A 12,470-nucleotide genomic window follows, 5' to 3' on the forward strand; every position below is an offset into this window, starting at 1 on the left:
TCCACCTCAACAGCCTTCACCTGACTGCAAAACCTTCACCCCTGCAAAACCATGGGTATTGGGTTGCCAGGCCTCACATGCCACAACCAAGGTTAAATCCATTAATACTGGGAGGTCTAATCAGAATGCATGATGTGCTACACAAATGGCCAGGCTTGAATAATTTGTCAACGTATTTGTCATTTCTCATATTTTTAAACATGCTGCAGATTCAGGCATTTGAATTCTAGCCTGGTGGTCCAAGAAGTGGTCATATATAAGAGATGAAATTTTGAAGAAAAGAGGTAGGTCAAGAAGGTTGAATTCATTTTAAGGAATAATATAGTTTCCACAACAATATATCTCCTGTAATTTACTGTCTCGATTCCCATAATGCTCCCGTATCCCTTTTTCTTTCTGTGGTTCCAGTTCACTGAAGAATTCAAACACATGCTTTGATTGACAGCGCAAATGGTAATATTTTTTTGCCTTCATTGTAAACCTATTATTTAATTTATCTGTTAGAGTTTTATTCTTTTTTTAACAGAGTACTAGTGACTATAAAGTTTAATTGACCTTTTCGCCAATAAATACATCATTGCTGGTTTCAGTGGGGTTTCTACTTTTATCTGCCAATAAAAAGCTGAAGGAAACCTTTTAACTACACTCTTTCCTCTTCCCTTTCCTCATCTCTTTAACCTCTCCTCATGAACCAGGATCCTGGAAGGAAAAAAACATCCAGAGGTTGAATGAGCTCTTCTACGTGTGTGTAAATCAGAGTTTACATCAGTGTAAAAAAATGGGGTTACATTGGTTTAAATTAGCCACGTGGTAAATTCTGCCTTTCAGAGTAGTGATGTAAGTAGAATTTTGGAATTTTATCCTTGGGCTTGGTTCCCATCTCAATTGCACCGGGCTTTGAAACTTCAGGGACTTTGATGTCATGCTCATGCTTCAAGCAGTTGCAGAAGACAGCAGGATCAGGCTGAATATCTTTGAAAATGGGAAATGTAAATCAAAAAAAAACCATCAATCATGAAAAATCGATGATTTTCATGATCATCAATTGATCTTTTTATAGAAATGATAAAAAGAGAGTATGCTTTGCAGATTTACATTTTTTTTTTTTTTAATTTTTTAAACCAGGGATACATGATTAACACAGACATTAGAGCCCAGCAGAGCATCAGTGAGGTTTTCGAAGGGCCAGCCAGCTGCACTTAACCAGAACAGGCTCATGTGGCTCCTGACTGTTTTTGGACAGCTTGCATCCTCTTTGCTTTCTTGTCTCCCTGATTTAAGACTATCACCTGGCAGATTTTTATTTTCCCTCCAAACACTTGAGGCCAAAACCATTAGAGATCAAGAAAACAAAACTTGGTTTGGATATCTCAGCTTTTCTGTTTATCTGGCTCTGGAAGTAAGTCCATCTGACCAGAGAAAAAGACAAGTCTCTTTCTCAAGCCCAGGAGTTTGTTAAGGAAACTCACATTCAAGAAAGGTGGTTAAGCTGAACTATAAGTAAATTTTGCTGACTGAGAAAGTTTTCCTTATGCAGTCATAAGCATCTACAGCTAAGACACTGGATTTTCATTTGAGCTTCTTTTTTATTTTATTTTATTTTATTTTATTTTATTTTATTTTATTGTTTTATTTTATTTTATTTTATTTTATTTCTTATTTTGTTTTATCTGACTTAACTAGCCAACTCAGGTTTTCTAAGGGCTTGTATTCAGGAAAGGAAATTTGTATGGTAACTGAGTATGTAGGAAAAGTAATCAAAAGCCTCTGAACAGGCATACACAGTAAGTGTCATGCCACCATAAAATCGTGTGCCCTTCTGGGTAGAATTCATAAGGGTTTTGCTCTGCCATGTGGCTGGCACAGTTCTGGTTGCTTGATAAGTAGCAAACTAACATATATATTACATTATATATTACATATGCAGACCAAATGCATGAGAAAAGCCAAATTGGACAGTGGAATTTCCCTTTGCTTCTTGTGAATAGAAGCAATTAAAATAAAGAGCAACTTGCCTGAAGGTGAATCTGGTGGTGGGCTGACCTCAATGAAGGGCACCTAGTCCAGTTATTAATAAAATTCTGTATACAGTAATCAGAACAACACATCTTTTATGCACGATGGGATTGCTGCCTCACGTGAGATGCGCTTCTTCAGAGGTGGTGTTTTGGGGAGCTGGAATAGAGTTCCCAATGCACCAAACATTGGCTGTAACAGTGACTGCTTGTTCAGAAACCCCTGGCTTTTCACCAGCCAGCCAGAGAATACTCCTTAACAGTACAGTCCCAGAGAGAGACATGTTAATAGCAGAGGACAGAGTTATTACGTTTTGCACTGTAACTCTGATGCAGTTTCAGAGAGTGCTGATACCAGCCTCAGGCAAACAGGCAGGCATCATAGCTACACTGGTTTTACTGGAGAAGCCCAGCTGTGATGAGCACTGTGGAGACAGGGAGGATGGACACGTAACCCACTTAGACCTGCACAAAGTGACTCTGCTCCTGTGACAGATTTCATGCTGTGTTTTACCGTCCAGTTAATGGTGTAGTGGAAATCAAACATGGGCAGTAATGAACTGACTGCCTGGGGATGGGTTAGAGTCTCTTTTCATCTAAAGGAAAATACAGTAGTATATCTTCAAAATGCTTTTCAGTGTTATTGCAATATTTTTTCTCCATCTTTCCTATGGGCTTGAAATAATTAATCCTAAATGTGTCTATAATCTAATTAAGCGGACTTGTGTAAGTGTGGGAACCCTTTTCCTGTATGTTATATTGCAGAGTAAGTAACCAATCTTAGGCTATTCATAGAAAATTTTATATGCCCTTTTTCCTTGTCTACAAACTTAAGTAATACCAGTCTGGTTTCTTTTCTGTTGATCTGGCAGGCCTCTTGCTCTTGCAAATCAAAAATAATAATTTTTTTCTCTTCCAGAAGTGACTCATTGACTAATGTGTCTTAACACAGACGTGCTGTATTCTTTTACAGCTAGAGCCCGGGTGGAGGTGGCTGTGGCTCTCTTCAGATTAAGCCTGTCTCCTTTCATCATATTAGCTTTAATGCACTGAGGTGCTCCTAGGACAACTTGTCTCTTCTTTAGCATCATATTAGCCATGAAAAGAAGCTCTGCTAAGCAGTGATGACAACCTATGAGAGCTTTTTCTGATTCTAGGGGAGCCAAATTAGAGGAGGAAACTGCTTCAAGATCATTCAGCAAGGTGTGGGACTCTCTGGCCTTTATCCACCAAAGCAGAAGTGCAATTGCTTTAACTTCAAGCACATGAGTATTTGATTTCAGTAGGACTATGCAGGCCTGCAACATATATGAGTACATGAAGACTTTCTGGTTCTCACAACTTGTTAAAAAAAAAGAAATCCTCTGTGATTTCTGTTTCTTTCAGGTTACCTACCAAAATCTCAGTTCATTAAACAACTCCTTGCTGTTCTGGCAAGTGACATGATGTACAGCTTGAGCGCCAGAGTCTTGAATCTGTGTCTGACTTGGAAGTATTTCTATTTTCACGCTCAGCTCCAATTCACCTCTGGAGATTCATTCTTTTTGTTTGCCTTTTTTTTTTTTTTTTTGGTTCTGTGCTTCTCTTTTTTTAGAAGCAGCTCTGAGACTTGCAGCAACAATGCACAAAACCAGTGGAGTTCCTGTAAAATTCAGGTGTTCCACTTTTCCATAGCAGAGCATTTTGTAAAATAGGTTACAAATATATATATATATTAAAGCTTTTAATTTTATTTTACAGTAATAGGGAGGAGGGAGAAAGACATTCAACGACCAAGCAGCTTCTAGGAGCAGCCTGTTCTGACAAGTCTGCTGGTTTGGAAGTAATGCGACTGGTGACCTTGTGCCATTAACTTCATTGATATTGTGCCTGAATCTACCACTTCATCTCATTAATGTCGCACTAAAATGCACGAAACATTTTACCATCCTCACATCTGCCTTTCACAGATGACAATAACTGTTTTACATGGCTGAGGAGCAGCTTGGAATCTTGCTGCCACAAGATGGCAAATATTGCTCTGGATAAACAGAGATTGCCAGAGGATAATTGCAAAAACTTCCATTTGTCCCACTGATGTGACTGGACAGTCTTTAGGACAACACTGATTTTCTTTCTGTGTTCAGAACCTTATCTTGTGAAGCTTTCCTATGTCAACTAGAATGACGAAAACAATACAACATCTTTTCCAGTTTTCTCTGAATAGTGATGGCAGCCAGTCTCTGTAGGCAAGTTTTGGCTTTGTGCCTGTCTCCCAAATGTTTCTGCACCAGGCAGGCATGTAGTGAGCTACTGGAGTGCTTATGAAATGCTTTTGGCAGCATGGGCTTTCTGTGGGATGGTAATGTTGTGGACAAGTTACTTGAAGAAGAGGACTGAGACAATTGCATTTAAAATTAAACACATGCGAAAACATGGGCCACAGTATTTTCAGTCTTGTTACAGAGGGAATAAAGTCTTAAATCAGAACTATGGGGATTCATGAGCACCAGTGCAGGACACTTCCTGTGGGTGTGAGCTCTGGTTTCTGAGCTCTTTAATGCTCACTTACTGCCTAATCTGTGCCAGCTGAAGCACGGAAATCTCTAGTGACAGACACAGTGAACACATTAGTACCTGCCACCTGCGGTCCTTCCACTATTACCCTGCTTGGCAGGGACGCCTTCTCCTGTCTTGCAGTGAGCCCTGCAGCGAGCTCATCTTCTGCCTCTTCAGACAGTCTCAGAGAGATGCTAACTCTGCATCTGCACACGTGCAAGTAGAAGGGTATAGAAAGATGCAGTAAGTAAATATTCACATCAAATATAAATATCAAAGTATTTCTTTGATGTTGGTAACTCTTTGCATGACCTCCAATGCACATAACTCTCAACAACTGAAGTAACAAGATGCTTGACAGTCAATGTAGGCAAATTCAAGGCCAAATTTAATGGATATTATCAGTCTATCACAGAGGAAAATGGACAGTGGTACCAGCCCATAATCACAGAGCACATTTCCTGGCATCTATCTGCTCTATCTTGCCAGTCTTGGTACTTTTATCAGAAATAAGTGGTTGACACAAGGATAGAAGAATAAAAGAATTTGCAGCAGTTTGCTAACTTGAGCTACCACTAGGATTTGCCATATCTGTATCCCTTTCATAATCTAGATATTTGCATCTCTGGCATTTATTAGGTGGCCTCTAGGAGTGAAGTCTACTCAAGGACAGGCCCACTGGGTATTCAAAGCCTGGAGCTGTGGATACCCACAAGAGCCTAAGACATCCAGATGGGTGAAGGGAGCTCCTTGGCCCACCCTACAGGGAAATGAAGGGCTCCCAAGGGCAGTATACTCTCCCATCTCCCTGAAAGAGTAACTGATGTGCCTTGATGTTCCTTCATCCTTTCGCAGATGCTGCTGAATAAAGCTGCAGGGGCCAAATGAGGCTGTGAGGACTGGGAAAAGCATCCCTAGGATCAGAGAAGAGCTGCCAGGGGACAGGTTGTATTGCAGGCATGCAGGGACCCCCTACAGTCATGGCAGTGGGCATTGGCATCTCCATAACAATTTTCCTCATCATAGTATAATCTAACAACTGAGATCAGGCCCACCATTTTGGCATTTTTTTGACAAGCTGCTTCCGATTAACTTTCTTGCCTTCCCTCTCTAGAAGATCTCTCAGACAAAACAGCCTAATCTTCTCAGTTAACATGAGAGCAACTTTTTCAGTTTCTCTAAACTCCTAAGAGCACTATAATATTGCTACAAAGCTCAGAAAAATATCCCTCAAGGTTTCAGAATTGGGTTTCAGGATAAATAATTTGCTCAAACTGTCTTCCCCTTTTTCTGGCAGACTCAGCTCAACCATGAGTCCAAACAGAGATATTAGACTAATCACCAGCTCCTGGGAACAGAAACTTTCTCCCTCTTCCAAATACACCAATCCCTATTTGCCTACCAACCCTTTTTCTTACATAGGAATCTCAGCTGGAAATAATTGGCAGCCTGCACAGCTTCTGCTTGCTGCAGCTTTTAACCCTCAGCTTTCCTGATCAGACTTTGGGAAGTATTCTCACTCTCATTCCAAGTAGTGTTTAAAATCAGCAAATGAGTGCTTTAATTCCAGAGAAAGGTAATGGTTTGGGTTCTAGATTCTTGTTTTTCTGCTGTAGATCCTCCTGCATGTTTAGAGTTATGTGAAGCCAGGATGACCTGATCATGAGCTTCTTTAGGAGAGATATTAGAAGCCTGAGGCTCCAGCAGGTTTTGATCAATACACTTTACAAAGGACTAATCCAATCAGGCACCACAGCAGAGAAAATGCAGGAATATATACTGTTAGTGAACAGGACAGAAAGACTGTAACATTCATCCTGGTAGCAGAAATATTGCCAACGCCGCTGATAGGGAAGAAAATCAATATAGGATAATGTATGGGCACTATATTACTCCTGCTTTACGTAGTAGCTGTGTCACTGAGTTATCTCCTCCCCATGAGGAGTGAATGTTAAAAGGGCAAGGGGGGAAGGAGAGAAATATGCTGGAAGGACTTGAATGTGCCTGTCTTCTGCTTGCTATGTCTGCAGGTCTACTTGCACCAGACCCAGCCTATGCTGGTATAGACATCGGCACCTTGCTGATAATCTGGCTTTTTGGGCAAGTTTTTCTAGTCTAGAGAAACACGTTCAGCCCACCATACTACCTCAAGCTGAGCTTTCAGCTACTGCATTATTTCTTCTTTGAATGTAAACTTCTCAAGGTTGTGCTCTATTTGACTTGTAAGTGATCACAGAAAGTACAAATTCATAAACTAATATCAGTGTTTTGTCCTCTGTCTTGATATTTCTCTTTTTACTTGCACATCAGCAAGTATGGCTAATAGTCCACATTAGATTGATGAGGTGAGTAACATATTAAGATATATTTGACTTTTCAGCTTGACTAAATAGGTGCCTCTTTAGAGCTGGATCAAGTGGGAGTGACTGCCAAGAGAAGCCTTAAGCAAATCTCAGGTTAGTATGTCTGCAAATATAGCAAAATATCTCTGTCACCTTATGCCCCAAAGATTAAAGTAAATAGGAAATTTCTGTTGTGAAGATCCAACCATGTAAAAAACACCCAGCCCAAATCTTCTGGTGTCTCCCCTACCTCTATGAATGCCCAGATCTCCTGTGTAACAATTAGGTTTCAGAGTTGCTCTGGCAGTACCTATTTGCACAGAAATGTTCCAGAATCAAGTACTCTACAGATACATAGAAAACCAACAGATAGTAAAAGGGAGACAGGCTTATGTGGTTATCTGTCTATACACAAAGTCCTGTGCTAACAGTCACCCAGCAGAAATGGGGCCAGATGCTGCTGCTTTAGAGCAATTAACATTACCATGGGGCCTAGCAGCACTAGTTGCATTTCTTGTTACTTCTGCATTGCAGGCAGCTCATATGCAGGACTTACATGCTATCCTTACACCTTACTATGGCTTGGACCCAAAGGTGGGGCAGGTACTACCTCAGAGGGTCAGGGAGGTGAAGTCTATTCTAGCATCAGGTGAGGGGCTCAGGGTATCTGTGCCTTTGGGGAGAGACACCTGGGAGGCAAGTTGCACCAAGAGTCCTGGGGTTTAGCCGCAATCATGTCTACCTGTTGGACCAGCCAAGAGCAGTGCATCCTAAGTGTAGTACTGCCTCCACACCACCCAGGACACAAGAACCGCAGGCTTCTTCTGGTGGGCACTTGTGGACAGGACCATCCCGTCCTGCTGTCTGGGCTTGTTCTCATCCCACTCATGAAATCACGGAGACACCCATGGCAATGCAAGGACCTCATCAGTGAGCCCCTGGTTTTGACTTCAGGGGAATTTGGAGCACTAGCCAGAAGAGAATAATTTCTTTTTGCATTCTGGCAATGAAATTTACTCAGCACTTTGTGCCCTTCTGCTAATTAAAAGTCAACTGTATGCACTTTCATTTATATTTTCAGAAGTTTTCCTGTTAGAGACCTGATGTATTTAGTTTGCCTCATCATTATCATCACTGCTATTATTCTTATAGCCCTGAGTTGCTAATGGAAACAGCCCTTTGCCCCTTGTATTCTCACACCTGAGTTGTTTAGGGAAACAAATCCTTATGTCTGAAAATAGGCTATGCCCTTCTGAAATGTGGTGGTATAATTAATCCAAAAATTAAAGAAAAAAAAAGTGATAAAACAGTAGTAAGTCAACAAGTCTGCAGAGCAGAGATAGTGATATCACTTAAATTAGAAAAGAATTCCTTAGGTCTAATAGGAAAAAAAAAAAAGTAGACAAAAAAAAAATCTTAATGCTTTTACAGATGCATTTCACAACTGTGCTTTTGTTCCTAAATTTTCTCACTAAAGTTTGTGAGCACAGCTCTGATGAGCTGCTTTATGTTCCCACAAGGCAGATTTTTTTTTCCCTTTAGGACAAAAAGTCAACAGAAGACACTATTGAACCATTAGATCAGTGCCCACATCTAGCCAGGCTTTGAAAAAGGAAAGTATGCAGTAACACTAGCCTTTAAAAACCCATGTTTAAAAATTTCAGATATAACAGGATGAGGATAAAGGTAATGGTCTGAAAGCATTTCAATAGAGAGAAAATACTCTTATGTCTGACAACAAAATGCTGATGAAAATAAAGATAATCACAGAAAGGTGATTAGGATACTACCAAAAAAAAAAAAAAAAAAAAAAGTGACACCATTTTGAAAAGGAAAAGCAATTCTAATTCTATTAGACCAGGCTTTTACAGTATTTCACTGCTAGACTTGCAGAAATATTTCCGTATACTGCTGGTATGCATTGTCTTCAGTGCTTGATAAAAATTGAAAATACTATATAGACCTACAAATAGGGTTGATTGCATGTTATTTCCTATTTTTTGTTTCACTTTATTCTGGTGAATTATATAATCAGGATATTTCATCTGATTATTTTTTTCCCAGTCTGCACAATAAGTACATTTCAAACCAAGTTTGGTATTCATTTCCTGATTTTTTTGGAGGTCATTCAAAGACAATATCTACATTGTCATCTCATTTCATTCTTTGAGGAGAATCTATTTTGTTTGCGCCAGCAGAGATCTCCCACTAAGGTACAATAGAGAAGAACATTGTCCTACTGTGATTAAAGCTGTATTCGGGGCAGCAGTTCCATTTGGCAAAGGATTTTGAGACTTTGACCTTTGTCTTCCGCTCAGATTGCAATTGCCTCCTCCCCCACCCCCAAATGCGTGAGTTGTCTTTGAAATAAGAGAAAAGCAAAACAAAACAATGTTTTCAGGCAGGTCAATAATCTTTTTTCCTTTTTTTTTCTTTTCCTCTTTTTTTTTTTCTTCTTTTCTTTTAAACAGCCTTGAAACAGTTAACGCTGGATGAGATATTTGTAGAGCAGACAAATGTTCACAAGGAAGAAACTCAACGTGAAGATGCTCGGTGAAAGCAAGCTATTTCCCAGACAGGTGTCACTGGGAGAAGACCTCTGCTATGGGCTGGTTTCCCACCAGTTTGTTGACTTTGCTGATGGGACACTGAAGCTTCAGAGAACTGCAGCGTTTCTGCGCGATGCAGCTCCTTTCAAACAGGACAGGAACCCTGAGGGGGTTCGTGCTCCTTGGAAGCCCTGGGAGTTTTAGAAACCCCTGGGAAGGTTGGTTCAGCTCTGCAGCTGAGTGTCTGGACACTGTTAAGTCCTTGGCTTGTGCTAGAGTTATCAGGGCTCCCAGGGTCTCTGCATGAAAGAGTTTCCTCTAGCAGAGGTGAGAGGGAACCAGGCGCCTGCAAGCCCTGGAAGTGAGTGAGTGAATCAGCTGCCTCTGGGAATGCACTCTCTGGAGCGTATGCACTCTGAATATGTGTGACAAAATGATTAAATTATATCTAAATGAGACCCTGTCTGACTTTCCCTCCGTAAATTGAATGACTGTATCCTTCATGCTGAAAGAGATTCCCTTCTCACCCCGAAGTGGCTGTATTTATCATGGATCAGACATTCTGAAATTTGAACAGTGATACTTATAAAATTCATATTGAAAATAAAACCTTTTTTCTTTTCTTTTTTTTTTTTTTCAATTTGAGACATCAAATATCTCATGTAAAATGTTGAAAACGTAGTATAAAAAATATTTCCTGTTTCTCTTCCAAAACCTTATTTTTGCCAACTCAGATGAGTTTTATGAAACATTTCATATTTGATGAAACTGCATATCTTGAGGGAGTGATAGCCTGCCAAAGTTTTGGGGTCCAGCTTTAACTGCATCTCTGTCAGCCACAGCCACGCTGGGACTTAAGAAGGGCTTATCTGGGCAAAATGCCATGGGCGGAAAATCCCATAGATTTCTGTTTCTTCCATGGGATTCATCTGGCTGGTGAGAGGAAAACGGAGCTCACTTTGTATCCAAGCCTGGAGGTTTGATTTACCTCTGCAGAACCCTTGCAAATATATTTGGAGCCGCATGGGTTTAAGTCAGTCCGGCAAGACACAGCTCGTGCTGGCCCTTGCCCAGGAAAGTATTTAAGCACATGCTTTAAGGAAAGCATGTGATTAGTCCCGTTGAGGGCGGCTGGATGGGACATTTCTGCAGCGCCTGGTCCTGGGGCACACATCTGGGGAACACATTCGGCCGCGTGAGCTGTTACAAGCGGCGCAGGTAGGGCGGCCGAGCAGTCTCAGTTGGGGTTGTCTCTAATGATGTACATGTATATCATCTAGCATAATGGGGCCACGACCTAGCCTAATAGCTACACACGCACATACGGAGCCGGCATAAGAAGAACGTTGTTCGAGCCGCGGTGCAGAAGCGCGCAGGGATGACTGGTGGTGCACCCGAGCTGAAGTTACTTAATCCCCTGCCAGAGGGCAGAGGACGTGCAGTGTAATGGGGTAATTTATCTTTAGCCAGGGCAAATGAGGCGCTAATACTGGGAGTCAGCCCGCCTTGAGGAAGCTGAGAAAGCGTTTTCTTTGCCCTTTTATCCTAAGTGACCAAGAACATTAAGCCATTTGTGAATTATGCCATGTTTTGTCCAGAAGAATGTCAAATAAGTAAATGTATTAAATAATATGCTTTATTTACTGTACCACTTATAGGCTTTTTCAACCTCAGATTACTAGGTATACACAGACTGCAGCTGGCAATGTCCCTTTCTCTTTGAGATTATGGTCTTTTAATAATAAAACTACAGCGTTACTTTATCACCAGCAGTAGCATGTGGGCAACACAGATAAACCCCAAGATCAAGTCAGTTATATTCAGACCTAAAATTAATGAACACCAGCTTCACACCTCTTTCTTCTTCCAAAGACTCTTTGGAATGACAGTTTATTTTAATGTCACAGTGGTATCCCTTGTGTCCCTGAAGCACCAAGAACTCAGTCACGGTCCCACAGGTCTCCCTTGCTCTGAACCGTCAGACAGGCCAACGCCCATGCACGTGCAGAGAGGAAGGGGCTGGTGTCTGCAGTGCTCTTGCAGCAAGTACCCTCTGCACCTCTTTGGAGGCAAAAGAGAGCTTGGAGGAAGCCAGAGAGGAGGGCTTGGAAAACTTTTCCTAACCATGCATGAGGAGGTAGCCTCTGGACAAAGTGTGCTGTCCTCGAAACATGCACCTACCCAGTACACCCATGGTAAAAACCAAACACAGGTAGCTGCTCTCAGCAGTTGGTGTGTGGCACAGGTACCTCACAGGCTGCAGGTCTCAGTCCAGGTGAATCTCACTGAGACTTTCTCCCACTACAAACCCCCCCTCTGGGGAAACTGCTCTTCCAGTTCAGTCCCAGCTAACTACTTGTGCTATGGCAAGATGAATTTTCTTGTCTGAAATTCTTCAGAATAATTGTCCAGTAGGTACTAATGCCAGGAGCTGACTGGAAGCAAGTGGTGACTTGTGGATGCCAATCCAAAGTATGGCCACAGCCTGCTTAGGTAGGAGAGTCATCTGAGTCACAAAACCCAAGCAATAAAATAATGCTAGTTATCTTTCAGAGAAGCCCTCACTGTTCATAACTATATACAGCCCAATCCTCCAACCCCTCGTGCTGTGTAGAGTCTTTTATTTGGTATGAAAAAGCAACCTGAAATGTCACTAAACCAGAAAGACATGTCATGCTTCTTGCGATGTCACAAGGGCTTTGGCATGTGATGGGCATGGTCATCCAGCATGATTTTTGGCAGAGAATTGAGACCTGTTATCTTAAACAGCTACTGTGGCATTAATGGCACTCAACACATACAGTTGTTAATCCACAGCCTGAAGCCTCCTTAGTAGTAAAGCTGTGATGTTGGAAACAGGATAAAAGTGATAACAGGATTAAAGATTCGGTACTTCTTCATGGCTTGACTTCAACAAGAGACACAGGTGCCCTCTCACTGTCCCAGGATGCAGCCCATTTTGTTTTAGTATTCAGTATAAGGTTTGTTGAGCTAGGGATGTCATATTGGCTGTTAAAAAGAAATGT

At 41.4% G+C, this 12,470-nt stretch overlaps 1 long non-coding RNA gene across 1 annotated transcript; it reads left to right on the forward strand.

Annotated features, from left to right (window-relative positions):
* Nucleotides 1-400: 400 nt before the first annotated feature.
* LOC118162192 lies at nt 401-10,060 on the forward strand. The gene is made up of 2 exons (XR_004748330.1): nt 401-453; nt 9,367-10,060. It is a non-coding gene; the product is annotated as an uncharacterized LOC118162192 (long non-coding RNA).
* Nucleotides 10,061-12,470: the final 2,410 nt, after the last annotated feature.

The sequence above is a fragment of the Oxyura jamaicensis genome, chromosome 2 (assembly GCF_011077185.1).
Source record: "Oxyura jamaicensis isolate SHBP4307 breed ruddy duck chromosome 2, BPBGC_Ojam_1.0, whole genome shotgun sequence".
Classification (NCBI taxonomy): Eukaryota; Metazoa; Chordata; class Aves; order Anseriformes; family Anatidae; genus Oxyura; species Oxyura jamaicensis.